We start from the raw sequence: 24,928 nt of genomic DNA, 5'->3' as shown, positions 1-24,928 counted from the left end.
GAGGGAAGGGTGATGCTCACCCATACAGAGTATAAATGTACTCATGGATTGCCTGGGAGTATGTCTGAGGTCCATCCACCCAATCCTCTCCTGTATGTTAAATGTTATTCTATTGTGTGTTTCAGATCCCTCTCTCTCACTCAAGATGGCCTGTTGTGGAACTTCGTGTGGTTCTGGATGTGGGGGCGGATCTGGCGGATACGGTGGGGGCGGATCTGGCTCCGGCAGTGGCGGAGTGTTGGTTGACACTGGCAATACCTCAATGGTGCACGTCCAACCCGGCGGTTGCTCCCTGACGGTTCCAGGACCCCGTCTCGTCTCCCGCTGCGACACCCGAGTGTCTTGTCGCTGTGTGTGCGCTTCCGAATGCTGCCCACCCTCCTGCTGTGGCTCTGGGTCTTATGGGGGTGGACCTGGGGGTCATGGGGGCTCTGGCCCAGGCATGAGAGTTGACATGAGCTACCCAGGCTACGATGTGATCATGCCAGGAGGATACCTGTGCAGCAGTGCCCACTGTGGTAATGTCTCCAGCTCATGCTGTGAGCCATGCTGTGGTCCGTGTTAAGCCATTACAGAGAATCATCTCTGGATCACTGAACATGCAATGAGACCATGGAACGTTACTGGACAAAATAGGGTTGTCTTCTCAGAGGGTTGAGCACCTTCCACTCTTGCCATGTTGGTGGGATTGCTGGGTCTTCAGCCTCTGTGTCTACTTTGCCTGGCAATGTTTTTCTCTGCCTCTATTCCAACATTTTCCATGTATCTTTTCCTGCTCTTTTCATTCACTCTTCACTTTCAAATTTCATCACTGTAAAGCCATAACCCTCTCCACTCTGGAAGGGGATGGTTGCTTCCTACAAACATGTCAATAGTTTGTACTCCTCTCTTGTTTTCTTTCATTAAAATCTTCAGCACAGCAAGTGATTTCCTCCCCTGTGGTTCATTTATCACAAAGCATGGAGAATGTATTCATGGTCAGTGTTGTGTGGAGGTTTCCCTGAAAAACTTCTCAGAAGCGTGTTGAAATCAGATCTGGATGTGGTCCATCATTATGGAAATCACAATGGTTTATGAAGGGCTGTAGCACAATAGTCACAGCCAGTATGCCCATGAGGCTTGCTGAGGCAGTTGCTGTAAGGAGCACTGTGAGGGAACTGGGAGAGGGATGGCTAATTTGTCTTTTGTCCCTGTAGTGTCTGCCTCACATGACCCTGGCAAGCAATACACCCTTCCCACAACAGGGGTCATGGGGGAGCACCAACAGGTTACCAAATCTAGCACCTGCACTCTGAGTACTCTGGGGAGCACTAGCAATGGTGTTGGGGGCACAAGCACCCTGCATGAGGTGCCTTGGGGATAGGTGGCGACTATGGGGGGGGGGGTTTGGGGGAGCTTCAAGGTGGAGGCAGGCAAACACAATACTCCTTTCTTCTACCAAGCCCAGGCAACGTCGAGAATTTGTCTTCAGGGATTGATTAGGCAGCCACCAATGGAGAGAACATCAATCATCGGGAGATATTTGACAGAACTAGCCTTTCCTCTTATAACATGTCAGCCTTCAAGTCCAAAGTAAGGAGGCTGCTGAGAAACTCTGGCACTGCTTGGTACTGGGCCAAGCTAGCCCCAGCCTGACTTCCTCCCTGCCCCCTGAGGGGGCAGGCAGGCAGACTCTCTGGCTCTCTTACAGATGGTTGTTCAGTGTGGTGGAGAGAACAAGGAGGGGGGGTAGCATGCTCCAACACCACAAGTGCAACTGGGGTTGCAGGATGGGCAAGAGGTTGCAAGGCGAGGAGGCACAATTTTCCCATTCCCCTCAGGCAGCAAAATGTCTCTGGCCGGCCTTCTCAGTAGCAGGGCATTTGCTTTTCATGCTGTCACTGGTGTGTTGCCAAATGCAAGGTGGTTCTTTTAAAATGAGATTCAGAGGTGTTATAGCAATTCTAAGGTCTTATAAAATAAATGTTCATAAATGTACAAGGCAAGCACATACACATATAAACCCAGTGTCTGAAATAGTACAGGAGAGCAATCCTGAAGCCATTTTGACTTTCCCAAATTGACCCCATATATTTCTCTGCAAGGAGGAAGGAAATGGGAAAAAAGCTTCCCAAATGTGTTTGGACTGTAGGGGCTTATTTGTTGTTGTTCAGTTGTTCAGTCATGTCCAACTCTACGTGACCCCATCGACCAGAGCATGCCAGGCACCCCTATCCTCCACTGCCTCCTGCAGTTTGGCCAAATTCATGCTAGTCGCTTCGAGAACACTGTCCAACCATCTTGTCCTCTCTCGTCCCCTTCTCCTTGTGCCCTCCATCTTTCCCAACATCAGGGTCTTTTCCAGGGAGTCTTCTCTTCTCATGAGGTGGCCAAAGTACAGGAGCCTCAACTTCAGGATCTGTCCTTCCAGTGAGCACTCAGGGCTGATTTCTTTAAGGATGGATAAGTTTGATCTTTTTTGCAGTAAGGACTTACACCTCTCTGTAAATAGAGTCTGACAAGTATCTGTTAAGCTGAGCACACTATATGAGTAAGAGATTCAGGAACTCAGTATTTACCATCTCAAAAGAATGGCCAGGCTACTCAGAAAAGGCAATCAGAAAAGGCATTATTGGGTATCCTGGCAGACAGGAGAGAAGCAACACATTCAAATTTCTGCTGGGGACCACCTCTTTCTGTGGTGTATGTATGATGTTTTGGTGCATGGTCTTGAGCTACAGGGTAGGCAATTTCAAAAGTCTATATAAGAGCTTGCACACCAATGTTCTGGGTTCCTCTCCTCCCTCTTGCAGTTCTCTATCAGTAGGAGAACATAACAGAACCCAACCAGAGAATATTGAGAAGCAAAGCAGCTAGTAAGCCTGATTTTTATTAAAGCTGCTGCAACAGGGTCCTCACTCACCACACGCAGGAGGGAAGAGGAACCCAGAAGAATGGTGTGCAAGGCCTTATATAGACTTTTTAAATTGCCACCCTGCAGCCCAAGACACCCCTCCATACATGATACATACATCACAGAAGAAATATATAAAAAAATTAAAAAATTGTCCAGTAGCACCTTAGAGACCAACTAAGTTTATTCTTGGTATAAGCTTTTGTGTGCATGCACACTTCTTCAGATGCACACAAAAGCTTATACCAAGAACAAACTTAGTTGGTCTCTAAGGTACTACTGGACAATTTTTAATTTTTTAAAATATATATATATATATATATTTCGACTGCATCAGACCAACACGGCTACCTACCTGAATCTACATCACAGAAGAGGCGGTCTACTACATAAAACCTGTCTGCCAGGTTACCTGAGAATGACCACTGATTGCATTACTTGGGCAGTCTGGCGATTCCTTTGTGATGGTACTGTAAGTACTCAGTTCCTGAATCCAGGTCACAGGCTCACCCTATTCATGCACAGATACCCCTTAAGACAGGATTTGTGAGCACAGAGACAATGGGGAGGTTTTCTCATATCCTTCGTCCTTGCAGAGATACATTTGAAGTCAATTTGGGAGAGACAAAATGGTTTCAGGACTTGTCCTGTACTAATTCAGACATGTGGTGGTTTATATGTTTGTGTATGTGTTTGCCTGGTACATTTATGCCCATTTATTTTATATCTTAGACCTTATAATTCTCATAACTCCGCCCCCCCTACTAGCTCTCCTTCACACACACCCAAAGTGTTTTTGCGTGTCGAGGTCCCCAAACCACCCCCCCCAAATAAATTCACACTTCAGACAGAAATTATGGTTTGGTTTTTGGCATGATTTTGGCCACAGCTTTATTAAACCACAAGATATGTGAGTGGTTGCTTAGGCATTGGTTCAGACTATCTGTCCCCTAAGGACAGAACTGACGACTGTCAGTAAAGGGGGAAACCCTCTGGGGAGAGATGCTTCCAGGGGCTATTGCGAGGCCCTGGCCCCCGACCGGGGGATATGAACAAAAGCATGTTGAGCCCCTGGATTCCTTTAATGGAATTCCCCACACACCAGCATCAAATGGAGGGGGAGACACAGTCAATCATAACCCCTCCTCCAACCAACACAATAACCAATGCCGAACCGCCAACCTTACAAGTTGTGACTAATTGCTATGCAGTAGGCGAAAACCAGATGGCACCACCCAATCAGCCAAATGGAAAAAAAATCCTACCAGGCCCCTGCCCCAAAAGCAGATGACCCCATGACAGGCATAGCAAGGTCAATACAGGGGCCTAAAATAGGGAGGGAGGGCAGGAGATCCAAAGCACGCAGTCAAAGAGGAAATTCATGCTGCGTGCCAACCATTATATAGACGCTGGGCTGTCCATCACCAAATGTTGTTGTTGTTGTTCAGTCGTTCAGTCGTGTCCGACTCTTTGTGACCCCATGGACCAGAGCACGCCAGGCACCCCATCCACCACTGCCTCCCGCAGTTTGGCCCAACTCATGCCAGTCGCTTCGAGAACACTGTCCAACCATCTCATCCTCTGTCGTCCCCTTCTCCTTGTGGCCTCCATCTTTCCCAACATCAGGGTCTTTTCCAGGGAGTCTTCTCTTCTCATGAGGTGGCCAAAGTACTGGAGCCTCAACTTCAGGACCTGCCCTTCCAGTGAGCGCTCAGGGCTGATTTCTTTAAGGATGGATATAGCAACATAGAATTCTCCCCAACAACACCCTGGGTCCAATCACAACTGTGGCCATCCATACTAACCCGCCCAGCAACGAAGAGGTAGTTCGTAGGCCCCCACAGCAACACGTGCTCTCCGTGAAGGAGAACCCGATTTGCCTGAATATCTCATTAAACTCTGACAAAGCCACTTGCTTGCCTGGATGGAGGGTAGAGATCGGTGTGTCAGAGTGTGGGTGCAAAAGGAAAAATTGGGATTCATTTCTGTCTAATTCTACCTCTGTTTCCACCCATGTGGCCCCTGGAAAGTTGCCACAAGAGCGTTTATTTATTTAATGTCGTAAACTTTATACACCACAAACAAACCCTCAAACCAGGTTTTTTAAAAATAATAATAAAATAATTACTAAAAACAATTAAAATGATCCAAAAATTAAACAACAAAAAACCTAGCCAAAAAAACCACCATCTTGCATTGTAGATATGCTTATCTAAACACAAATGTTTTTATCAGGTGCCAAGAATAGTACAGTGAAGGTGTCCGCCTGATACCAATAGGCAGGAATTTCCAAAGAGCTGGTGCTACCACACAAAAATATTGATTTATTGCAGATACAGAATTGGTATTGTGTGATACTGGTAACAGTGCCAGTACTGTGTATCTGAAGAAGTGTGCATGCACACGAAAGCTCATACCAAGAACAAACTCAGTTGGTCTCTAAGGTGCTACTGGAACGAATTTCCTATTTTATTTTGAGTGCCAGTACTATACAGGTGAAACTCGAAAAATTAGAATATTGAGGAAAAGTCAATTTATGTAAGCAATTGTTTTCATTAGCTACTGGAGTTTAATATATGAGATAGACTCATGATATGCAAAGTGAGATATGTCAAGCCTTTATTTGTTATAATTGTGATGATTATGGTGTACAGCTGATGAAAACCCCAAAGTTGAGATTGTTAATTTGGGGTTCTCATCAGCTGTACGCCATATTCATCACAATTATAACAAACAAAGGCTTGACATGTCGATGAGACCTCCTGGGAATACTGGGTGCTGTAGGATTTTATTATGTTTTAACTAATCCAGAATGCAGCAACTAATCCAGAATGCGGCAGCTAGACTGGGGACTGGGAGTGGCCGCTGAGACCATATAACAATGGTCCTGAAAGACCTACATTGGCTCCCAGTACGTTTCCGAGCACAATTCAAAGTGTTGTTGCTGACCTTTAAAGCCCTAAATGGCCTCGGCCCAGGATAGCTGAAGGAGCATCATCACCCCCATCGTTCTGCCCGGACACTGAGGTCCAGATCAGAGGGCCTTCTGGCGGTTCCCTCCTTGTGAGAATTGAGGTTACAGGGAACCAGGTAGAAGGCCTGCTCAGTAGTGGCGCCCGCCCTGTGGAATGCCCCCCCCCTCAGATGTCAAGGAAATAAACAACTATCTGATTTTAGAAGAAGAAGAGTTTGGATTTGATATCCTGCTTTATCACTACCCAAAGGAGTCTCAAAGAGGCTAACATTCTCCTTTCCCTTCCCTTCTCCACAACAAACACTCTGTGAGGTGAGTTGGGCTGAGAGACTTCAAAGAAGTGTGACTAGCCCAAGGTCACCCAGCAGCTGCATGTGGAGGAGCGGAGACGCGAACCCAGTTCACCAGATTACGAGTCTACCGCTCTTAACCACTACACCACACTGGCTCATCTGAAGGCAGCCCTGTTTAGGGAAGTTTTTAATGTGTGATGTTTTATTGTGTTTTTAATATTCTGTTGGGAGCCACCCAGAGTGGCTGGGGAAACCCGGCCAGATGGGCGGGATATAAATAATAAATTGTTGTTGTTGTTGTTGTTGTTGTTGTTGTTGTTGTTGTTGTTGCTGTTGCTGTTGTTGCTGTTGTTGTTGTTGCTGCTGCTGCTGTTGTTGTTCCGCAGTGGTCAAGAAGGCATACAGGGAACAAGGTGATCTCACAGCTAGACTGGTCCCAAGCTGTTAAGGGCTTTTTGTATACTGACTGTGACACCTTGAGCATGGCCTGTAAGCAAATAAGTAACCAGTGCAGATCTCTGAGCACAGATGTTATATGCTGACAACGTCTCCCTCCTGCCAGCAATAGCGCTGCAACATTTTGCACCAGCTTCAGCTTCTGAATCAAGCACAAGGGAAACCCCATATTACATTAATCCAGTGGTTTTTCTGGGGTGCCTTGAATAATAGTGAGGGGTGCTGCAGGCAACAAAGGCCTCTGTCCCTCTTTCCTTCCCTCCCTCCTGTGACGCCCTCTTGCTTCTCTGCTTCCCTAAGGCTTGCACAGCTGTTGGTTACAGCAGTCCTTGCTACAAGCTCCCCAGGAGAATGGTGCCTCTGGGGTTGGCCAGGGGGTGCTTTCCAGGCCCCTGTGGGGCAGTATGAAAAGGCACCTCTCTTTGGGGCCGGAGGGGCAGCTCAGAGACCATGGTCAGCAGCTGCAGCTGCCCAGAGGACTCCCAAAGAGAGGTGATTGGATTCTGTGGGAATGTTTAGGGATGCAGGAGAGGATATATTGTTTATTATATCCTATTCCAACTTGAGTTAACAATTCCCAGAACTTAGCAGAGTTTTCATTCCCCTTTTAAACACACACAGCGGATAGCTTGCTCAGACTCGCTACAGTCTCTACAATAATTGTCCTGGTATTTCCCCCTTTTAATCCCTCCTAAAATAAGACACGACACAGTCTTCTATAAAAGCATAAAAAGAGTTTACTTACAGACGCCCTGTTCACAATAAGATCCCAGAAGGCAGACTTTTAGCTTAGAAAATAGTATACATGTGGACACTATCTCCTTATGGGAGAAAGCTCCTTTGTCCTCTCTTGGTTGGAAGCCAAGGGAGCATCTTTGCCCTAACTAGATGTTGCTCTATCGAGCAGCCAATGGAAAATAGGAAGATGGAGTCTGGCCCCTGTCGTTTTATGTTAACTTGCACAGGTGAGGCCACACCCATTTCCAGTTACACAGAGGAAGTTTGTCTCAGCCCAGGAGAACAGGAAGTTCCGGCTGGAGGACTGAGACAACCTTCATGTTGGCTTCCGCTTCCGGCACGGACTGGTATGGTCGGAATTCCATCTGCTCCCGACCTCCATGGGGAGTTTTGAGGCTGTTTTGGGGGTATGCAGCCTCCTAACCTTCCCAGGAATGTGGGAAGGACAGCTTGCCCGCGGTGCTCCAAAACCTGCTCTGACCCTTCGGGAATGGGCAGGGGAGTCAGGGCAGATAGCCCCCCTGAGGTTCGGCACTCCTGCGACCGGCCTGTCCGTCCGGGATTCCCAACGCTAAGAAATATAATTAGTGAGTAGCCTTGGGCATGCTTCAAACGAAAGAGGAGAAAGTATTTTGCTAAAGAATCCAGCCACTGTTTGAAAAGAAGAGGATGAGAATTTACGACTGTATCGGTATGTGAAATATGTGAAACGGGACAGAAGGGGGGGAGGAGCCCTGGACTATGTGATTGTATGATTTTATATTAGGCAAATACCCCCCAGAAGACCCAACGTTTATATAACAAGTGAGACTTGCAGGACTGAAGAATTAAGTATGGAGGAGAATATATGGACTATAATCTATAAATGTGTGAAGTATGAAATGAAACCCCTGGACATTGACGGACTTTAATTGGAAGAATTTGGTTGACTGCCCAGAAATGACGCAGTTAGAATTATGCCCGGACTGCAATGTGAGATCGTAGGAGGGACAAGGCTGCATTCCTTTTTCTTTTTACGTGATGATTTATAAGTGAGACGGCTAACCTCCGAAGATTTATAAGTTGGTGCAGATCGGGACTTTTAAAAGTGGAAAAATATATGAAATATAATAAAGAAGAAAATGGCGATTCTACAAATGTGACTTTTGGATTTCAATCAGCAAGGGCGAAAGAAGGAATGTGGAGTACAGACTTAAAATCACACAGCGATACTGTTTGTTTGGACTTATCTTACTTGTTGGATATATCAGCGGCTGTGAAAACATTGGGAGAGAAAGCAAAGCAATAATTTATGATAATAGAGCCTCCGGAATTTGAAGCATGGGAAGCCTTAAATAAAATTTAAAGTAATAATTTGGATAATTTGGAACTTTTTTTATAATTGGAGAAATAATTTGGAATGTAATTTGGAATGTTTCATATGATATTGTTTTATTGGAAACCACAATAAATATGATTTGTAAAAAAAAAAGAGACAACCTTCATGTTCATGTTGTATTTGACTGCTCTCGTGTTTCACATCCCACAAGGGAGGCTGTTTGAAAAAGGGAGAGAGGCTGCCAGGCAAAGGGTGACATAACTGGGCTCCTGAGCCCCACAGGGGTGCTGCAGAAAGAATGTAGTTGGTCAAGGGAGCCGTGGACTCAAACAGGTTGAAAACCTCTGCATTCATCCAATATTGAATTAACCAATGTAGCCCTGCAACTGAAAAAAAGGTTCTCCACCTAGCCCTACAATCTAGAACCTATTGAGGCTGGCATCGAACATGATAAGTAGGAAGAACTAATCTATAGCCTTTCCTACACTTCATGGCTTTCATTCTTTCTAATAGCTAGCCCTAAAACGTGAGTGGGTGTCAGAGTCATAGCTGAGTCGGACGCCTGGGAAGAGTCAGACTTGGGAGATGAGGGATTGGAGTCATAGTCAGAGCAAGAATGGGTTATTTTGTCTCCCCCCCTCCAGAGTTTCCAGCCTCAGATAGAGAAGTAGCCTCAGAAGGCTCACAATTGGGGGGCGGGGAGGGAACATACTGCCCTGAGGGAGGGAGGCAACGTTTAGAAGACTCTTCTTTGATCGTGGAGGAGGAGAAGTCCGTCCACCTTCCCCCACTCCAGGAGAGCTGAAAGGGTTAAAATGCAACAGAAGTAGGAGAGACATTGGCACACACCATGTTGTGGAAGGGGCGGAGGTTCGGAGTGCCTGACAGCAAGTTTCCATGTTCTGCCTGTAAAGGTTTTTTTCAAAAGTGAGGCATGGTGCTGTCGTGCACAAAAGTTGCCCTCTCTGAGAATTTTGGGATTGCAGGTGTGCACTCCTTTGGTCTGGGTGGGTTTGCTCCTCTCTGCCCAAGTGATGCGCAGTTCTAGGTGACAAGACCAAACCCTCCTGTTTAGGCTTCTATTCAGCCAGTGCCCCCTCCCAGTTGCTCCAAGCTCTCCTGAACCTCCACTGAGGTTCTCCTCTCTGCAGGAAAGCTGGTGGCAACAGGAGTGGGGGAGGGAAGCGTTGGCATCCCTGCTCCCTCTTTCCAAGCAACTGAAGTCAGGAAAAGAACATTGTCTTCTCCTCCAATTAAGATTACCACCAGTCACACATACCCTTTGTTTCTTTCTCTCCCCCCACCCTTGCATCAGAGCCCACCAACCCAATCCCAGTCCTGACCACACTGTAGATTTAAATACCAGTAGCTTTGAAGGTGAGGAATTGATGTTCAGATGCCTGGTATATTCATTAATTTGGTTCACAATGGAAAGGGAATAGGAGCCATGGAATGAATTAGACATGCAAAAGCAATTAAAAAGTACACGGATTTTATTGAAGCACTCAGTTGTATGCATACCCCCAATTAAGAGAGACAGGGAATCTTTGCATTAGAAAGTTACATATTTTTACAATGAGGTATATCTCTGCAATGATGAATTTGCGAGGCAGGGTCCATTTTTTTAAAGTCATGGAACTTGGGATAATATCTCACTGGTTAATCCAGTTCATCCCATGTTTAGTAAGATAATATGCAACAAAAGTGCCTACACTACATCACCACTTGTTCAAATCTGAATTGGCTTGTCATTGTGACATCACCATTACTGTGATCCCTGAGTGGTTGGGACTGATAGGATGATCCCTTATTGGTTGGAATCACCTCCCAGAAAGAAGTAGCACCAGTTCCCCAGGGGAGGAAGTGGCATTGGAGCAGGTGCCAGTTAGCACATGCAAAGCAAACAATTAGGGTTTAAAGTTTAAGGCAAGGATAAGTTAGCCTGCGCCTGGCAGATGTTGTTGACATTCACTTTGCATCAGTATCCCATCAGGAATGACGGGAGTGACATTCAAAAGCACCTTGAGAGCCACAAAGTTCCCCATAACTGCCTTAAGGAAAATTCAACTAAAATTAAAACAAAATAAAATAAAGTTTACACGCACTTTATAAGAGCGGAGCCTTTACAGATGAGCATTTTACATCCCCTATTTATTGTGTGTTTCGTAGACTGCATTGGGGGCTAACATGGTTTGCAGGCCTGGGAGCAGGACACTTTTCCATTATGAACAGAGCTACACAGATACCCCCCTGGGAAAACCACTTCACAGCTTGGTGGCTGTATTCCTACTCGCGTCCCAAGACTTGATGAACCAGTCCATCCTCTGCAGGATCCAGTATGAGAGGGACATGTCCAATGGTTTGGGGAGCAGCAAGCCTTTGTTGCGGGAAGCATGTTGCAGCTGGCTTCCTTCTATAACAGCGAAGGACAGGACAGGTCAGACTCTCAGCTCACCACATCAATCAGAAATCTGGTTGGATTCTGGATTATTTGCCATTAACTTTGTGCAGGAGTTACTTTGCACGCAGGTTCATTTTTTTTTAAGTACCACACATAGAATCATAGAACTGTAGAGTTGGAATATTCGCTCCTAAACTGAAGCTTAGGAAAGTGCATTATGCTGAGCTACATCATTGGTCCATTTAGCTCTGTGCTATCAGTTTAGACTGCAGGGTTTCAGGCGGGGGACATTCACAACCCTACCTGGAGATGTTGAAGTTTGACCTCTAGCACCGAGCTATCAGCTGTCTAGCTCACTGTGCACTAGCAAGGTGCACTTTCACAAGTGCCTTCCCCACAACAGAACTCAGGCACATCTGAAAGTACCCACGAGGCACTCTGGAGATGTGCAGTGCAGAGCTGTGAAATTAACTGTTGATAGTATTTCCTGATCACCTGTTTGTTATTGACTTGGGGTGGGGTGGGGAGTAAATAGCCAGAGATGATCTCAGAAATTAGCCAATTTGCAGTCTAAGCTAGTTGTGATGGCTTTGCTCTGTCTCCCCAGTTGAAGGCAGTAATGCCTCTGAAGACCAGTTGTTGGAAGGCACAGGAATGGAGAGTGCTCTTGTGCTCAGGCCCTGCTTCTGGGGTTTCCCATTGGGGCATCTGGCCAGCCACTGTGAGAACAGGATGCTGGAATAAATGGGTCACTAGCCTGATCCAGCAGGTTCTTCTGTCTACTAACTGGACATTTTTAACACCACCATGGTGGTGATGTGGTTCCCTGACTGGTTGGTATTTATTTAAGACACGTGTCTACCACCTCTGTTAGAACTAGATGGCATGGACTGGCTGGACGAAGAGGACGAGGAAGGCTCAGAGCCAATGAGTTGGTGGTGGGACAACGAGGAGAGGTCAGAGGGAGAAGATTGGAAGGAGGTGTTGAATGACGAAGGGGCAACAGGGTTTAGTGAGCAGATAGATTTTGTGATAGGGAGCAGTTCATACTCCAAGAATGAAGCAAAGGAGGGGGTCTAAGGACTGCTGAAAAACCCAGGAAGTCTCCCTCTCCATCTGCAACAAGCTTTCCTCCCCCCTGGTCTCCAAGAATTCACAGGGTAATGAGAAGAGCAGAACAGAGGTCAGAGGTGTGCAGATGCAGTTTAAGACTGCTTGGGAAACATTCAGGAGTGGAGGCGCCTTAGAGAAGTCTTGGCAACTGTTCCATAGGGACAAGACCTACTGGGAAGTGTTGCTGAGACCACTAGGCTGAGTTGTATGTTTGTTTCCCTGATTAAAGAGTTAACTTCACTGACAAGGAGACCTGCTTCCTTTACGGCTGACCTGTGTTCGATTCCAGCCCTGACACTAGGCCACAGTAGCCACAGTAGTCACAAATGGTGAACATTGTAGATGGGGGTCAGTCAAGTTGCAGTTGCTCAGTTGCTCAGTCTGCTTTCTCTCTCTCTCTCTCTCTCTCTCTCTCTCTCTCTCTCTCTCTCTCTCTCTCTCTCACACACACACACACACACACACACTTCATCTCTGCCTTTTTGGTATAACTTACATAGTGGCAAGATATTCTGAAGGGTTCATTGGTGGTGCTGACTTGGGCTGGAGGGAGTGTGAGGGCACAGTGTCCCGGCTGGACCCTCACTCTGCTCTCAGGAGCAGTTTCAACAAGCACTTCACTGTTGCTCCCATAAAATCCACCACCTCTGGAAGCACCTGGAGAAATGCAGCATGTCATCTTGTTGGACTTTCAGGATCCTACTGAATACAAGAGGGAAGGAGAGAGGGAGAGGGGGGGTGGGGATAAAATGAAATAATCAAAACCATATTTTCTACTTTTGGAAACTCTCAGGGAGGGGGAACAAAAGTAGAGATTCGCAGAACCCATGTTGCAAAACAAGGATGAGGGACATCTGTGGCCCTCCAGATGTTGTTGGACTACAGGTCCCATCATCCCTGAACACTAGCTAGGCTGGCTGAAGCAGTTGGGAGATGTAATCCAATGACATTATGAAACTACAACTCCCATCATCACTGACCACAGGCCACATTGGGCTTGATGGCAGTCCAAGAACATTATGGAACCATGCTCCTTAACCAGCTTTGCACCACACCCTCCTTGAGTGTTTCTTCCTGGCTAGGACATAGTCCTTGAACTCTGATGGTGCCTCTTGCTAGCCTGGATAGAGACTAGTGATGGTGTTATGAGGGTGTGTAGAAACCAGCCTACTGCACAGAAGGTAACATTTGCATTTGTTTCAACAAATTTTACCTGTGGCTCTACCAACCACTGGCATGTGGCCCTCAGAAAACTATCCAGGAAGGAATATGGCCCTCAGATTTCCCCACCCCTGTGATGGAGCAACCATTTTTTTTTGTCAACTCCCAATAAGAGCTTTGAGAAGAGAATGAGCAAAATAAAACTTACCCGGTCCTCTCAACTGTAGCTGTGGACAGGCGTTATTAGAGGCACTGAACGATCTTCTGGGTTCCGGGTACTTTTATACAGGGCTTCTCATGTGGAGTTTTAATTATAGGTCTTGGAACCATCCTTTGAAACTAAGCAATGGAATTGGTTTCCAAGCTTTCTATGCATCCATTACTGAAAAGGAGTGTGATTCAGTGCTTGTGAAAATGTGGCCTATATTCTCAGTCAAATATAGTAGAGCATGGCAGCTCACCTGGCACCTAACCTGAATTGCACAACTAACACTAAATCTATACCACTTGAGTCTGTTAATGTAGATGCATCAGATGTCCAGGAGTGGCAGGCTGGGCATTTGCAGCATTGCTAACTTAGTCACTTCTTTACAAGTGCTACAGTTATTAGCAACGCTCTGAAACCAAGCTACAATAAAAGCGATTTGCTTCCAACTAGCTGGCCAAATGCTGCAGAATGCAATAAACTATTTATATCATAGCCAGTCATTCATACATATAAGTAGATTCTGGAGGACCAAAATAGAACTCCTAAGGTCTATGTAGGTCAGGGATGGAGAATGCTGTGGACCTTCAGGTGCGGTTGGACTTCACCTCCCTTGGCTATGTTGTTTGGAGTTGATGGGAGTTGGAATAACACAACATCTGGAGGGCCGCTGGTTTCCCACCCGTGACATGATGAGTTGCATTATGCTAAATCAGAATTGAGACCCTGATCTATCCATGGTAATCACACCCAGAGGTATCTCTACTCCAGGGTTTGGGGGGGCGCTTTAGATGTTACTGGACTTCAATTCCCATCTGCCTCAGTAAGCGTGGAGAGGATTTTACCTAAGGCTCACTCAAACCGGGAACTTCTCCTGCAGGGGTAGCCAGTGTAATTCCCTCCATATGTTGTTGGACATTACAGCGGTACCTCGACTTATGAATTTAATCCGTTCCGAATGCACATTCGTAGGTCAAAAAATTCGTAAGTCGGAAAAAGCGATTTCCCCATAGGAATGCATTGGAAACGAAAAATTCAGAAAAATTCGTAAGTCTAGTAAACCACATCTAAAATTCTTAAGTCGAGTAAACCCCATCTAAAACTACCAATGGATGTCCTTCGGATGTCAAAAAATTCGTAGGTGTGTGGGCACTTTTTTCATTCGTAAGTCGAAAAATTTGTATGTCGAGTAATTTGTAAGTCGAGGTACCACTGTATTGTGATGGCCTGGGAAATCAGGCTCGGACTCAGAACCACAGGAGTCTCAGTCTGCACCGGATCCCCTGCCTCAGACATCACCCTTCTTCAGCAATATGGAATCTAAATAATACAAAATAATGCAAAGCCGTAATCTTACACATATTGCATGAAACAATCTTAGAAATGCAATATACCCAAATAAATTATACATACCAAACACGATATTATGACAATGTACATCACAGGTATTCCAAAAGGTTGCAATAAACTCTTGTGATACAGTAAGGAATACTCTCCCTGTTACATTTGTTGTGGTTTGTGCTACTATTGTACGTAACCAAGGTTTTTTGGGTGGTTTGTCCCTCTTAGCAATTGTCACAACTTTGGCAGTTAGGGCATTGGGTGGGATTAATAGTAATTAATTGGAAGGGTGGGTGTATGGCTTTCCATTCCCATCCCAGGAATTGGGATATCCTGTTACAAGGATCCTAGGGGATCTGGGTTGAGCACCATAACACTCCCCAAGGCTGTTCTGATGGGCTGCTGCTATTTGATGGAAGTCATAGGGCAATCCTTTCCCAGAACTGACCCCCTAGGAAGCAGTCAGCAAGCAGGTTGACTGAATGGAAAGTTACCCAGTGCCTGAGCCAAATCATTTACACCTGTAATCAGTAAAGTTGTGGCCTTTTTTTTTTTTTGATCCAATAATATAGTCCTGTGAATTTTTGTACCAGGTTGGGTGTGGGTGTGTGGTTTCACTGCACCTGAGCACAAAATTGCTTTCCCTTTCACTCCTTGGAATGACTAGATCCCATAAAAGTATTAAGAGAAAGGACTCTTCACAGGTTGCAATATGTACACCTTATTATATGGGGCTGAGAATAGACCATGGGTAGCCAATAAAACAGAGGAGTTTTCCAGAAATACTACTATTGCTACTAATAATACTGAGAGGGACAGAAAGAGAGAGGGAGAGATATATGTGGTTTGTAGGTTATGGTTTATGAGAACCAGAGGAGGCAGGCATTCGTCTTCTACGTGACACCCTAAAAGTATATATAAACTCTCAGAACTCCGAACTCTTCCAACAGATCGCATCCTCTTCCACTCACTCCTCTGAATTTGTGCTTCTTGTGGAACCAGGTGAGTTTTGTAGAATACATTTCCATTTGCTTCTAAGCTCCATGCAACCTCCAAACTCAGGGGGATTATGCCTCCAGTGTTTAATAGCTGGAGAGCAGCAATAGGGGAGAGCTGTTTTCTCCATTCTCTAATTTGTGGGCTTCTTGGAGACACTCGATTGGCCATTGGGGGCAGCAGGATGCTGGACTTAAAGTCTAGTCATCCAACCTTCTCCTGTGAGATACTTTGTTCATGGATCACTTGGGATTGTGCCCCAGGTCAATTCACCCAGTCCTCTCCTGTGAAGTGGTAAGGCATGGCTAGGTGTTCAGCTTTGGTAATATTTCCCCGTCCGCCTTACCTAGACTTCAACACATTCAAAAAATGGAATGACAGACATGCATCCCAACAGCTGAAGCTTCCCATCGTGGAACTTGTATTGTGTAAGAAAGCTGTACCTGTTGGATTTGTGCATCTTGTATGAAGGTTCAGCTGACAGAAGATTAATGGTCAGGAATAGCAAAGGTTGGCAGGCAATCCTACATCCTTTGTGGGGGTGTTCTGATTTCTTACCCCTGCAGTGAATGCACAAGTTAAGGATGAGACAAGAATGCTAGGATTATTTCAGGGAGACGCACATCCATGCATTGAATAGATCTGTTCGTGGATGGCTTGCGAGTGTGTCCAAGGTCCATCTGTCCAATCATCTCCTCTGAAGTACTTTGACTGTGACCTTCTTGTGTGTTTCAGATCCCTCTCTCTCACTCAAGATGGCCTGTTGTGGAACTTCGTGTGGTTCTGGATGTGGGGGCGGATCTGGCGGATACGGTGGGGGCGGATACGGTGGGGGCGGAGCTGGCGCCGGCAGCGGCGGAGTGTTGGTTGACACTGGCAACACCTCAGTTGTGCACGTCCAACCCGGCGGTTGCTCCCTGACTGTTCCAGGACCCCGTCTTGTCTACCACTGTGACCCCCGAGTGTCTTGTCGCTGTGTGTGTGCTTCTGAATGCTGCCCACCCTCCTGCTGTGGCTCTGGGTCTTATGGGGGTGGACCTGGGGGTCATGGGGGCTCTGGCCCAGGCATGAGAGTCGATATGTGCTACCCAGGCTACGATGTGATCATGCCAGCAGGATTCCTGTGCAGCACTGCCCACTGTGGTAATGTCTCCAGCTCATGCTGTGAGCCATGCTGTGGGCCATGCTAAACTTCAACATGGAATCGTGGAGCAACCGGGATGTGAAATGCAAGGCATGGACACATGACAATGATCATAGGCACAACCTCCAGAGGGGATGATTGCATACTGGTACTATTGAAACTAGTAGCTACAGGGTGCAATGAACTTTCTGGATTTTTTTCCCCTTTCAGAATCTCTCATCATACATTAACCATAATTCCTTCTTTCCTCTCGGCTTAACCTACCGATCCAAATATCTTCTCCAGTTCCTTATTTATTGATGTGTCCTTTTAAACACACATGCACACACTCATTGCAATAGCTTTCTTTAATTGTGTCATGGTTTCTATTCAAGCTGGACTTCTATTTACTGCACAACTTGTAGTCTCTCTTCAGGGTTTCAAAAAAGGGTTCTTTCCCACCCCCTACCTGGGGATGCTGAGGAATGACCTTGGGTTCTTGTGCATGCAAAGCAAATGCTCTTCCATGCCCTGTCCATTCAAACATGCTAGATTTGGTGTTGCTTGTTCCTTTGTCTCCAGGGACACTGTTGCTAGGGGATTCTAAGGGAAAGCAAAAGAAATTGATAAAGGGTTTAAAGGTTTGCCCTGGTTTTGAAAGCAGGGCAGCTAAATGAGAGTGGGGGAGAAGGATGTGTCGGTCAGAGATCTGTTCTGTGGGCTACTCCAAAAGGCATCTCCATGCGATGATGGAGTCACTGTCAGGGGGAGACACTCACAATGCTTACTTGCCTATTACATGGATGTATTGCTTGTTCTGTTCTGAAATCTGTAATTGCTCTTAGTTTCTTTTGTGTATTAAACTTTCACACAGCATCAAAATTTCAGTCTCGGAGCATCATTTATCCCAAGGATGGGGGAACTGTTCCTACACAAGGTCCACATTACCTTGTGAGCAACTATTTCTGGTTCATTCATTCATTCAATTCATTCATTCAGAGCATTTGTATCTCACTCTTCAGCCAAAAAGGCTCCCAGAGTGACTTACACACCATCAAGACAAGACCAAACCAAGAACAAACTCAAGACCAAACCAAGAATAAACTCAGTTGGTCTCTAAGGTGCTACTGGAAAGAATTTTCTATTTTGTTTATAAAAACCAAAGACATACAAGGGACAAGGGACAAGGAGCAAATAGAAATATCAAAGCCAAAACAGTTTTGATTTCTAAACAGTTATTCCCATATTGACCAGCTGACACAATTAAAGGGCAGAAGATACCCAGTGGAGCCGGGCCTCCAGTAAAGCTGATGAAAGGAGCCCTGAGTAATGTGAATTTCAACTTTCTGCAGCAGACTAGTTTCTACACATACTTTCGCACCCTTCTCTATCCTCCATTCAGGCAAGCAAGAAGCATTATCAGGGTTCAAGGACACATTGCATCCATGCCCTGCATCTACCTGGCAGCAGCGGCAAGGTTTGGGCTGACACGGTGGGTTTCGTTCCCTCCTCCGCATCCATCCCCTGGTCTTGCCTGGTGTAGGCGCATGTGTGGGCGCACAGCCCAGGTGCCAACAAAGGATGCAGCACTTCTGAGAACATAGCTATTGTGGATTATCATAGATAGTCTTCTCCTCCATGAATTAATTTAGATGATCCTCTTTTAAAGACATCCAAGTTAGTGGCCATCGCTACTTCTTGTGGAAGAAAATTTCATGCACAGTGTGAAGAAGATGAACCAGAGGGATAAGTGAACCAAATAAACATATACCTGTGGTGCCCTGTAAAATTGATGACTTGTGCAAATGTTTTTAGACTCAGAGACACAAAACTACACTGACAGAGTGTCTAACTAACACAGACATGGCCTTTGCAGTGGAAAAGTGGAAGAAAATGGATGGTCCTCATTGCTCAAACGCCATTTCAATACAGGGGGTTGAAGTGGTAGTAGAGGGACTTTGCTTAGCCCAAAAATCACAGCTCCCCACTGACAAATGGCTGGTCCAGATACAGATGTGGGCAGAGCAATGGACACAACTCATCTATGTACAGTAGGCTACATTCCAATATTGCCAGAGTCAGGTGTTTTCAAGGAGCTGTCGACAGAGCCAGGTCAACCACAGGGCAGGTACATAACAATACAGTATAGTCTCCTGGAAGACAATCCCCATTTTAGAAGCTTGCAATGGAAAGATGGATTAAAGACAAATATCTTTATACTTGTCACAGTCAAGTATAAAGTGGATAAGATAGCTGATGGTCTGAGATAGGGGTAGCCAGCTTGGCATCCTTGCAGACCTACCTGCAGGTAGAGATTGAATTTAGGACCTTCTGCCTGCAAAGCAGATGCTCTTTAGGGATACATTGATATATCACAGGACAGCTCAGCCAATATGACCACAATGGGGTAGATATGTCTTGAATTGTAGCCAGGCTGACACAATTAAATGATGGTGGAGATCAGGCCATATTCTTGGAGGGAGAAGGGTATCTGGAGAGACAGGGGAAACAGAACAGTGAAAGTAAATGCATCAAAAGTACAAGGGGGAATAATGTAACTTTGATGTAAAATTTCCCCCCCAAAAAAAGATAAGAAGAGACCTGCTGGATCAGGCCCATCAAGTCTATCATCATGTTTTCACAGTGACCAACCAGCAGGGTTGGCCTAAGACATTTTGGCACCTAAGGCAGACCACAATATGACATCCTCCCCACTAGGGAATGAGGTGTGAATGAAGATCTACATTAGGAACAAGGCTGAGAGGAGGCTTGCAGTGCCTCCTACTCACCAACAGGCTGCTGTAGAGGAAGCATGGGGGATGGCTGCCAAGGAGATGGCAGATCCAGTCTCCAAGGAACATGCCATGCCACAGCTGTCACTGCCACTACAGTGGCAACAGCAGGTGATTCAGTCCCTGGAGGCCAGATATGCTACCCCTGTGGTGGTCGCCTCACATTGCCTCATGGATGCGCCAGTCCTACCAAACAGATGCATTAAAGGGAAGCCTGGAAGCAGAACCCAAACGCAAAAGCATTCTCACCTCACGCTGTTTCCAGCAACTGAAAGTCTGAAATGTAGAGTATACCGGTATGTGTGTGTGTGTGTATATACAGGTGAAACTCGAAAAATTAGAATATCGTGGAAAGGTTCATTTCTTTCAGTAATTCAACTTAAAAGGTGAAACTAATATATGAGATAGACTCAAGAAATGCAAAGCGAGATATGTCAAGCCTTTCTTTATTTGTTATAATTTTGCTGATTATGGCGTACAGCTGATGAGAACCCCAAATTCACAATCTCAACTTTGGGGTTTTCATCAGGTGCACGCCATAATCATCACAATTATAACAAATAAAGTCTTGACATTATCTTGCTTTGCATGTCATGAGTCTCATATAAATGGACTTTTCCACAATATTCTATTTTTTGAGTTTCACCTGTATATATAGATAGAGATAGATAGATGATAGATAGATAGATAGATAGATAGATAGAGATATAATTTTTATTAAATTTTCTCTTTTCCAGTTTAAAATGCTCATTTTACATCCTTAAGATATCCATGACTTCCCTTCTTCTCTTTCCATGGTTCATTGTACATACTATAAATCCCTGCATATTTTACAAAAAAAAAAAACTATACCATTCAGTATTCCATTATTGCACCCATCAAAACTTATTTACACTGTTGAATTTATCTTAATGCTGCCCACATTTCCAAATGTACACAATTATTTCCCATATATTCAATAAACATTTTCCAATCGTCTTTAAACGTATTTTCTTCGTGTTCTCTTATTCTATATGTTAAGTCTGCAAGTTGAGCATATTCTGTCAACTTAAGTTGCCATTCTTGTTTGGTTGTGACCTCACTCAATTTCCATTTTGGGCTAACAAAACACGGGCTGCAGTAGTAGCATACGTAAATAACCTTTTCTGACACATGGGAATTTCAGTCTGAATTATCCCCAACAGAAATGACTCTGTTTTTTTCAATTCATTATGGATCATTTCCCAATACTCTTGTACCCTTTTACATGTCCACCACATATGAAAGAATGTTCCCTCCACCTCCTTGTATCTCCAGCAGTTATCTGATTCGGGCTTATCCATCTTAGCAAGCCCACTCAGAATTACATACCATCTGTGAATTATTTTCAGGTAGTAGAGAACTTTCATTCCTTTGTCTAATCTGTCTCTCACTTGACCCTATCCCATCTTCCACCCTTGATATATTACTCGCATTACTGGTTTTGAAGACTCACAAAGCCTTCAGAGAAGTTGAAAGATAGGTGGAACATCTAGATGCAACATCCATCTCTGTAGACTAGACTACATACATTTGCCAATTCCATCTTCAGTTGGTAATTGTGGTTTAGGTCAACAAGCAAACTAATATTTCCATGGACCCTGGCAAATCCCTGGCAAATTGGTGACCTCTCCCAAATGGGATGGCAGATGGGTGACCTCCAGACCTGGCCACCATCAGATACTTACAGTGAAAACTTATATAGCTCTGTTCCTATTAGGTTCAATGAAACTTACTCCCAGGGAAGTAAGTACAGAACTGCAGTCTTAATTTTTTTTAATCAAATGTTGTATTTTAACAAATACTGAACTGTATAATAGTCAATGTCATAGGATAAGGTGGGGGACCCTGGGGCCTTTGAGAAGGTGATATCCATCAGCTTTGTTGCCAGGTGTTGATGGGAGGAATCCAATAACATCTGGAGGGCCAAAGGTTCCCCATACCTTTCATAGGGGACACAAACACACACATATATAACCTCAAACATTCAGTAAATAAACATTTCATATATATGCAAAGAGCATCTGAAGAAAACAAGATTGAAAGCCAATAGACAGAAATATCATATTTAGGGATCAAACATTTCATTGAAGATGTTAAATGAAAATGAGAACTAGAAGCCAGAATATGGAAACCATCATCAATACCACTCTGGACCTAGTGAGCATCTTTGTAAAAGTATTTTAGATTTTTTGTTCATTTGTATAATAGATTTATAATAGGGGTTTTTTAATGTTACAATTAACATACAAAAAACACAGGGGTTACAACAAACTCTAAGTTTCAGTACCACCACCCAAATGGTATCAGGTTACATATCCACATCATTTTCCATTTTTTTATCCAAACAGAATAAAGTTATGTATGAAGTTTCCAGCCAATAGGAAACTTGTCAAATGCATTATTGCACCATGTGAAATGTCAAGAAGTCACTATATCATGAAGTTATGAGATCCAAACTAAATCTGCATTTCAGAATATGAGATGTGGCATCTCTCTCTTGAGCAGACCTCAGAATAAAAACCTGCCCTCCACATCCCACAAATTAGTGCTTGAGAAAGCCTTGAGTTTTGGTTATTCAAGTTCACTAGCAGAGGAGTGATCCACCATTGATTCATGACCTCCTAAATCAATTGACCCATCACGAAAGGTCATAGTTTATGGGCAAATCCTCCCTGGACTTAATTGCTGTACACATTCCTTGTGAAATATTCTTGTCCTCAAATAATTAGGTTTGAATAGTATACCTTTCTTTTTATAAGTTTATGAGGACCTCTTGACTTCAGGTGACCTAAGTAGAACAGAAATAGGAATGTCCTTGTTTCTTTTTCTTCTGATGCTCGTGAAGGAACTTGCTGCTGTAAATATTTCCTCGTGATTTTCCTAAGGGTGGCAGTCTTTGTGAATACTTTCCAGCTTCAATGTTGCTCTCTCGTCATTAGCTAGGTAGGTCAGGAGACAGAGGGAAAGTGGTTAATGTACATCACAAACAACCACATTCAGCAAGTCTGTTGGGGATTATGCATATTGGCTGAGGAATATACAAAATATTGCCATACATGTTCCCAAGGCCTGATGGAAATTATGGACAATGACCAGAGATTGTCCAAAATTCAGTCAATCTATGCACCTTTTCCACAATCCATATGGACCAGGAAATGTGTGCAAAGCCCTCTTTGTGGATGGATTTTGTGCACATTCTACAAGATATATACATAACCCAACCCTTCATGAACAAACTTAATCATTTATAAAACAATGAAACACTTAAAACAAGTAAAGGGAGCTAAAATAAATAAATAAACTATTTATTTATTTATAAATAGTTAAATACACTGCAACAAGGTGGGCTGAACTACAAATAGAAGAGCAAAACAGTGAGTCTCTGTCTGAAGGTACACAGGTCATGGTCTAAAGGCATACAAGGTGACTGCCTTGCTGGACCTGAGCAGATCTAGGTCTGGTCAGGGGCTGGATGGTAGAACTCCTGGGAACCACATAAGAACTTGGGTTCCATGATGGAGAAAAGGTGGGAAATAAGCACACAGGGTTGTATACAATTAATTCCTCTTCAGGGTAGGCGCATTGAAATTAATAGATCTAATTCATGCCTATTCATTTCAATGGGACTACCCTGAGTAGGGCTAACACTGGATGTAACCCACAGATTCTGCCAGGCTTTGTAATGTCTACTTTGACTGACAAGTGTCTTAAGCATTGAGCTTCCTCAAAATGTGACAGAAACACCGCTGGGTCAGACATAAGACCCATTTAGTCCAGCATCCTATTCTCGCAATGGCTAATCAAATTGGTCCAGGAAGCCAACAGGTAGGGCATGAACACACAAGCCCCCTCTCACGGTTAACCATCAAAACATCAGAATTGTTTTGGAATTTTTTGAGTCAAGCTGAGTTTATGGGAGGAGCTCGTCATGATCTGTGTGTGCAACGTGTTGTTGTTTGAGGTGATTCACAGAATAAATGAAGCCAGGTTAATTTCCTCAACACAAGGCTGTCCATTCCCCATTAAAATTATAAAAAGAAAGGAATTTATAGATTGTAATAGAGATGCTTCATTGCATGGATCTGACACTAGACCACAGGCAGTGAATAAGGAATCTGTTTGGAGAATTGACATACATAGCGTTGTGTCATGGTGTCAATAATTAGCAACTGATGAAAAAGGTCACAGCTTTTCCAAGCTGGCCAGGTCTGTATAAAAGCACCGAGAGCTCAGGAGCCTTTTCATCAGCTTCAGTTGACTTCACACTCAAGACTTACCTTCAGCAAACCAGGTAACGTGTTGCATTTTGTCTATCTGGCAAAGGTGTAGCTTTACTGCCCAGGTGTTACATTGGTGCTATACCTTTGATGGCCAGGTAGTGGAGAGGGGGGAAAGGACCAGCTGCTGTTTTCATGCTTCCATTATTGGAAATGTGACAATGAATAGGCCAGTGTTTTTCAAACACTGTTCCGCGGCACACTAGTGTGCCGTGAGATGTTGCCTGGTGTGCCGTGGGAAAAATTGAAAAATTACTTTATATATAGTCAATATAGGCACAGAGTTAAATTTTTTAACATTTTCTAATGGTGGTGTGCCTCATGATTTTTTTCATGAAACAAGTGTGCCTTTGCCCAAAAAAGGTTGAAAAACACTGGAATAGGCAGACATTCATCCATCCGACTTGACAATTATTTGGTTCTTATTGGGAGAAGGGATAATCTCTATAATATTTTTGCACTGAGTGATCATGTTTCTTTGCACGTTAAAGGGCCTGGAAGACATTGATTTGTTGCAAGTAGATAGAATGGGGGTTGACCATAACTCAGTGGTCCATGGAGAAGGTCCCAGGTTCAATCCCTGGTGTCTCCAAGTAGGGGTAAAGACTATTGGACAGATATTGCATAAACCATCTTCATGTATTCAGACATTGCAAGAATGGGGATCTCTATGGTCCTCCAGATTATTGCTGGATGGCAACTCCCATCATCCCTGAGCAATGGCAATGCTGGCTGGGGGTGATGGGAGTTGGAGTACAACAGCTTCTGTAGGGCCACATGTTCCCTATGCTTGCTCCAGGGAACAGGGCCAGAGCAGAAATATGTC

The sequence above is a fragment of the Lacerta agilis genome, chromosome 17 (genome assembly GCF_009819535.1).
Source record: "Lacerta agilis isolate rLacAgi1 chromosome 17, rLacAgi1.pri, whole genome shotgun sequence".
NCBI classification, from domain to species: Eukaryota; Metazoa; Chordata; class Lepidosauria; order Squamata; family Lacertidae; genus Lacerta; species Lacerta agilis.
This window is presented reverse-complemented; position numbering follows the sequence as displayed.